At 38.5% G+C, this 7,101-nt stretch overlaps 1 non-coding gene across 1 annotated transcript; it reads left to right on the top strand.

Moving 5' to 3' along the window:
- The first annotated feature begins 293 nt into the window (after positions 1 to 293).
- TRNAR-UCU lies at positions 294 to 378 on the top strand. The gene has a single exon. It is a non-coding gene; the product is annotated as a tRNA-Arg (tRNA).
- The last annotated feature ends 6,723 nt before the right edge of the window (positions 379 to 7,101 follow it).

The following is a 7,101-nucleotide window of genomic DNA, read 5'->3' as shown; positions in this document are numbered from 1 at the left end:
TAACTGAAAATTTGTACTCTTTGCATGTCTGGTAATTTTTTATTTGATGCCAGACATTGTTGATCTTATGTTGTTGGATACTCGTTTTCACTGTATTTTTTGAAAAAATAGTATCAGGTTTACTTTTTTTCTGGCATGCAGTTACATTTCTTGGTATTAGTTAGATCTTTTTCAAATTTGATATTAAGCTTTGTTAGAGTAGATCCAAGGCAGCCTTTGGATCAGGTTGATTTAGGCAATGCCCTTCAGATGACTCTAGCTGATGTCATTTATATTATGAGATCTTTAGGGGCGCCTGGGTGGCTCAGTCGGTTGAGTGTCTGACTTCTGCTCAGGTCATGATCTCATCATTCATGGGTTCAAGCCCCATGTTGGGCTCTGTGCTGACAGCTCAGAGCTTGGAACCTGCTTCAGATTCTGTGTCTCCCTCTCTCTCTGCCCCTTCCCTGTTCATACTTTGTGTCTCTCAAAAATAAGTAAACATTTAAAAAAATTTATATTATGAGATCTTTGTACTTTGGCTTGTGGCAACCTAAGCTATTGTCAGCCCTTAGTAAACTTTGAAAGTTGTTCAGGCTGCTGCTTTCTGAAGATTATTTCACTAGTGTCAGGCAGTTTTATCTTATGCACCTGTAGATTAGTACTCACAGAAACTTAAAGGATCCCCTTTGAAGATCTTTGGAGTTCTCTCTGAGCAGCTCCTTTCTCTCTGATACTTTTTTCTGCAAATTCTAGTGACAGCAGCCCTTCTGAACTTATTTCTGTCTTCTTAGATCATCAAGATCACCAGGAATTTTGGAACCTTTGCCCTTGTATTGCAGCCTGGAAATTGCCTTCAGACAGTATTCTAGGGCAATTATAAGGCTCACCACATTTGTTTCTCTTCTCACAAAGATTATGGTCTGTTCTGCCTTTTGTTCAATGACTAAAAAAATTTCATATATTTTGTCTGATTTTCTTCTGATTTTATTGAGGTGAGATGGTAAATCTAACCCCTGGTACTCCATTATGTTTGAAATTGAACGTCCTATATCATTACTTTTTAATTCAAAAATACTGTCAAGTAAGTATTATATGTATATGTTTTAAAGCATTAAATATATATAAAAGACTTATAATAACAGACATCATTTCCCTGTTTCATGCCTTCCCACCTCAGTCCCACTATGTAGAGATAACTTCTTTAATTAATTAGCTTTTCTCTTTATAGCTAAACCCATATTTATAAACAGTATGCATCTACCTGTTTCTCATTTATTTCTTACATTGTATATTAACTTCCTGTTATAGCAGGACAGGCTTTAGCTTTTTTATACCATCTCAAAATTTCCCACCTTCCATCTTCCCAATTAAATTGTATCATAATTTTTACATAAGTAATCAGTGTTATACCATTATGACTATGTAAGTTGCTTATTTCAGAACCGAACATAGTACTATAATTCCATTTTATTTCTGTATCAGTTTTAAAATCATTCTCCAAATTTATAATTGCTTAATTTAATTTTACTTACTTATTTTTTTAAATATGAAATTTATTGTCAAATTGGTTTCCATACAACACCCAGTGCTCATCCCAATAGGTGCTCTCCTCAATGCCCATCACCCACCCTTCCCTCCCTCCTACCCCTCATCAACCCTCAGTTTATTCTCAGTTTTTAAGAGTCTCTTATGGTTTGGCTCTCTCCCTCTCTAACTTTTTTTTTCCTTCCCCTTCCCCATGGTCTTCTGTTAAGTTTATCAGGATCCACATAAGAGTGAAAACATATGGTTATCTGTCTTTCTCTGTATGACTTATTTCACTTAGCATAACACTCTCCAGTTCCATCCACATTGCTACAAAAGGCCATATTTCATTCTTTCTCATTGCCACATAGTATTCCATTGTGTATATAAACCACAATTTCTTTTTTTTTTTTAATTTTTTTAACACTTATTTATTTTTGAGACAGAGAGAGACAGAGCATGAATGGGGGAGGGTCAGAGAGAGAGGGAGACACAGAATCTGAAACAGGCTCCAGGCTCTGAGCCATCAGCACAGAGCCTGACGCGGGGCTCGAACTCACAAACCACGAGATTATGACCTGAGCCGAAGTCGGACGCTGAACCAACTGAGCCACCCAGGTGCCCCATAAACCACAATTTCTTTATTCATTCATCAGTTAATGGACATTTAGGCTCTTTCCATAATTTGGCTATTGTTGAGAGTGCTGCTATAAACATTGGGGTACAAGTGCCCCTATGTATCAGCACTCCTGTACCCCTTGGCATATTTTGTCATTTTTTCTTAACCTTTTCCAAATGCTCGATTTTTAAAGATATTATATCAAGTCCCCTCACCCTTTTCATTAGAAGTGACCCTCCTGGGGTCTTCTGTGATGCTGGGAAGTTACACATTTGTTGCCCTGGGGTCTCCCAACCCCATTTTCCTAAATGTATCTATTGCTTCCTGTTTTCTATGTCATCATCCTTCTTGGTTTACTCTCTTTTTGGTTAGAGTATATCCTTTTGTATCTTCTTCTTAAATAGAGATAATTTGGGATCAAGAAATGCCTGAAATAACTTTGTTCCACTGTTAATTCTGATGGCTAGTTTGTGTGCAAAATTTTAAGTTAAAAGTTTTCAATAGAATTTTGAAGGCTTGGTCCATAGTCTTCGGTCATCCAGTATTGTTAAGGAAAAGTCTGAAGCCATTATAATTCTAATTTCCTCTTTGTAATTTTTTTTCCATTTTAGAATATCTTATAATTTTTTCTTTACCCCTGGTCCCTGAAATTTCATGTTCATGAACTTTTAATGTGGTTTTTTTTTCCCATTTATTTAGATAGCCTGTGGGTTCTTCCAATCTAGAGACGTCTTTGAGAATGTACCCTTCTTTTACTCCCTCTCCCTAATTTTCTCTGCTTTTTCTTTCCATAGCTCATATAATTTGTAGGATAGAATTCTTGGATTTATCTTCTCTTAGATTTTTTTTTTCCTTTCCATTGGTCTCTTTGTCTTTCATTCTATTTTCCTTCAGATTTTTTTGCACTTTATTTCCAAGCATTTTATTCAAGTTTTTAATTTTGGCAATAATATATGCTAACTTACAAGAACTCTTTCTTAGTCACTGAGTGTTTTCTGTTTTCTACTGTTTAATATATGTGTTTTCTCTTATGTAACTGAGGATAATGATTTGGGGAAAATGTTTTCTTCTGTCTTGGATCTCTGTTAGATAAGGTGTTTTTTGTTTGTTTGTTTAATTTCTCACTATCATGTTGGAGATTTTCCTCAGTTTAGTGAGCCTTGTTTGTTTAAGAGTAAGACATGTAAACGTGAGTGTGTGTGTTCAAGTAAGAATGTATAAATGTATATGGGTGTGGATGGTGATGGTGCTTTTCAACTGATGGGCTTCACTTTCAGATACTTGGACAGTTAGTTGGTCATTTTATTGGTGCTTCCCAAATGCCAGGAAAGAGACTTCCAAAAGCCACAAGGGAAGTGACCAACTACAAGCATTCTGCCTGTAGGGGTCTGAATGGTGGGAACAAAGGAGGACTTGGTCCTATCACTTCATTTTACAGGCTTGCAATTTATCTCTTTGTCATTATTCCTGCCCTCCACCTCTGAGGTATCTCTGAATCCTGAGTTTCTCCTGCTAATTTTGCCAAAGAAGAAAACTCAGATCTTCTGCCTAGGAAAGAAGTAAATAGGCTGCATACCAGAGACCTTGATCTAGGTGTTCTGGCTTCACTGAATTCTTAGCCTTTTCAGGGTTTTATGGAGATTACTTCCTTTTCTTGTCCCTCGTCTGGCTTCCTTCACACAGCTAAGTCAGTAGCTATTCCTTCAAGTTTTAGTCTTCTAAAAATTTATTAAAATCTTATATGCTGGAGTACCTGGGTGGCTCAGTCAGTTAAGCATCTGACTCCATCTCAGCTCAGGTCATGATCTCACAGTTCGTGAGTTCGAGCCCCGCATCGGGTATACATGAAGGTGAAGGCTGCTTGGAATTCTCTCTCCCTCTCTTTCTGCCCCTATCCCACTTGTGCTCTCTCTCTCTGGCTCCCTCCTTCTCTCTCTGTGTCTCTCAAAATAAATAAATGAACAATAAAAAAATAAAAGCTTATATGCTGATACCCCTTTTCCCATGCTCCATGTGGTTTTAAAGAATTATTCTTTTTATCATATTAGTGGGAGCACAGAATGAAGAAGAAATAAACACATGGTAACAAACTACCATCTCTAACCAGAATTTTAGCTTATGTAATTTTTATTGATATTGCTATAATGAGCACTTCTTTGTGCCTGTAGCATTTTTTTCCCCTTTTGCATTTATGGATTAGTATAGGATCAAAAGCACAAGAAATTAGATTTAAATAATTAGGGGGATGCTTTATCCCATATTTCTGAAGCTAAGGAGAGCTGTAGAGAGAATTCAAGGCCGATGGGAAGGGAGATTAAGAGCTTTGTGTCATGTGTTTTCATCTTTTTAAAAATGAGTTTATTTGTAAAGTGACAGAACTGTGAATATCTTGGACTTGGGGTGAATCTACAGCACTTTTATTTGAGAAGTAAGGAGCTATACTCAGTAGCTTCTTCAACATCAGTTCTTTGCCTAAGGCAGGCCCTGTTGGCAACCTAGAAGACTTAACTCCCTAAGGAAATGAAATCTCCATTGGAAAACCCAGGGCATTAGCTCTGAAGGCCAGATGTTTTCTAGGGATTGGGATTGCATATGCCCAAGGCCCCTACTTTTCCCAAATCCCAGCCCCAGTGGATCATGAGTCTGTGGAGAATGAAGAAGGAGCCTGCAAACACTACCCAGCAGGTAGGAGCTGTTCCACGAGTGCTCTATGTCTGGGGTGGGACCAGCTACCTGCACAAGGCTTCCATCAAATGAAAGACCCCTCTCTTTAGTTGGTTAACCATGGGCTCTGGGCCTTAGCTCATTGAACTGGATCTGTAGCAGAAGGCTCCTTCCCATTTTCAGCAGTAGCTGGTTTCTCAGTGCCTGGGGCCAAGCCAGCAGCAGGTGGCTCTGGGCTCCCAGACTAGAGTAGGAACTGAATGACTTGTCTCATTTCACCCTAGTACCTCCCTTGGACTACAAGCTCTTCCAAATGTTTATTTCTTACATTCCTCCCGCAAGGCCTCATATAGTAATGTGAGTACAGTAGAGGCACTAAGAAAATGCCTATTAGCTAAAAATTAGTCCAAAGAGGAAGGCGGTAAATAACAGCTCCTCCCATTCACATAGAGTTTTACACTTTTCACAACTCTTTTCTGGGCATTGACTTGTCTGTTCCTTACTGCAGTTCTGGGAAGTTCTTAGAATAGTGAATAGTGTCTTTCTTTCCTAGGTGAGTTAACTGAGGCCTAGGTTAGTCACACAGTTTGTCCAAGGTCAGACTGCTAATCTATGTCAGCAGCAGGACTCTGTCCCAGGACTTTTGACTTCAAATCCGGAACTAATTTCAATGTATGGTATGGTCTTGGAAAAATAATAGCAACACTGGATGTGGGAGTACTGAGAAATGTCCATGATAAGAAATATCCATGAGGGGTGCCTGGGGGGCTCATCACTTAAGCATCTGACTTTGACTCAGGTCATAATCTCAGTTTGCGGGTTTAAGGCCCACATGGGGCTCTGCGCTGACATCTCAGAGCCTGGAGTCTTGCTACTGATTCTGTGTCTCCCTCTCTCTCTCTCTCTGCCCCTCCCCTGCTTGTGCTCTTTATCTCTCTCTCTCAAAAATAAATAAATATTGTTTTTAAAAAAGAAAGAGAACATGCCAATTTCTAAAAAAACAAAAACAACAAAAAAAGAAATCTCCATGAAATCATATTATGTTATAGCCAGACTCCTGAGTCTGCTTTCAAGGGTTTTTATAATCTGAGTCTATCATTGGATTGATTGATGGGTTTCCAAATTGTTATCACACTAATTAGTACATTCATTCATTCATTTACTTTAAAAAATATATATTAGTTGCTTACTTTGTGTTTAGTGATATTTGGTAGCCAGAGAAAAATACTGACTAGACCATGATATACAAGTTCAGCATAAAGTATAGGATGTAATAGGCAGTATATAAATTTCCTATTGCTAGTGTAGCAAATTACCATAAACACAGTGGCCTGAAACACCCCCAGTTTTTTTTATCTTACAGTTCTGGAGGTCAGAATTTTGAAATGAGTTTCACTGGGCTAAGACCAACATGTTGGGAAGGCTGTGTTTCTTCTGGAGGCTCCAGGGAAGACTCCATTTCTTTCCTTTTCCCAGCTCCTATGGCCTTCTACATTTCTGAGTTCATGGTCTTGTCCATCTTCAAATCTAGCAATGACTGGCTGAGGCATTCTCACAATGCCATCTCTGAAGTTCTGGCTCTTCTGCCTTCCTTATTTAAGGAAACTTGTGATTACTTTGGGCGCACCTGGATAATCAAAGATAATTAAGGCCAGCTGATTAACCACCTTAATTCCATCTACAATCTTAATTCTCCCTTTCATGTAACATAACACATTCATAGGTTCTGAAGGTTAGGATATAGATATCTTTGGGGATCTACTACAGATAGTAAGAGATCTTAACCCAGAAAAACAATAATGTTTTTAATTCCAGGCATCGTGCATGCAAGCATCAAATGACTTTCATAGGCCATAAATATATGAGGAAAGCCTTATTCTGGGTTGGAGTGATCAAAGAACTCTTCATATTAGGCTGGGAAGCAAATAAGCAATGTCTCAGGGGTAAGAATGAACACAAGAGAGTCTCAGGCACAGGTAACCGGATGAAGACAGCATTTTGAGTGCATGAATCTGGTTCTGGTATATCCATGGGCCTCATTTGATTATTGCTGACTTTGTCCTTCTCTATTTTAAAGAAGAAAGCTGAGGTCTAGGGAGTTTGAATGCCTTACGAGAAAGTTAGTTGGCGAAACTCCTGGTCAGATGGAAAGGGGGGTTTTCATGGTTCTAGGGAGAGAAAGGATCTGCAACTTTTGCCACTGCCCATAAATTTTCTCAGTAAACCAAAATCTCTGGAATTATTTCCAGAAAAATTCCAAAAATTATCTCTTTCTGTCTTTGCTCCTGATCATCTTCTCTTATGGAATGTGC

Source organism: Leopardus geoffroyi, chromosome D1 (genome assembly GCF_018350155.1).
Source record: "Leopardus geoffroyi isolate Oge1 chromosome D1, O.geoffroyi_Oge1_pat1.0, whole genome shotgun sequence".
Taxonomy (NCBI): Eukaryota; Metazoa; Chordata; class Mammalia; order Carnivora; family Felidae; genus Leopardus; species Leopardus geoffroyi.
This window is presented reverse-complemented; position numbering and strand designations above follow the sequence as displayed.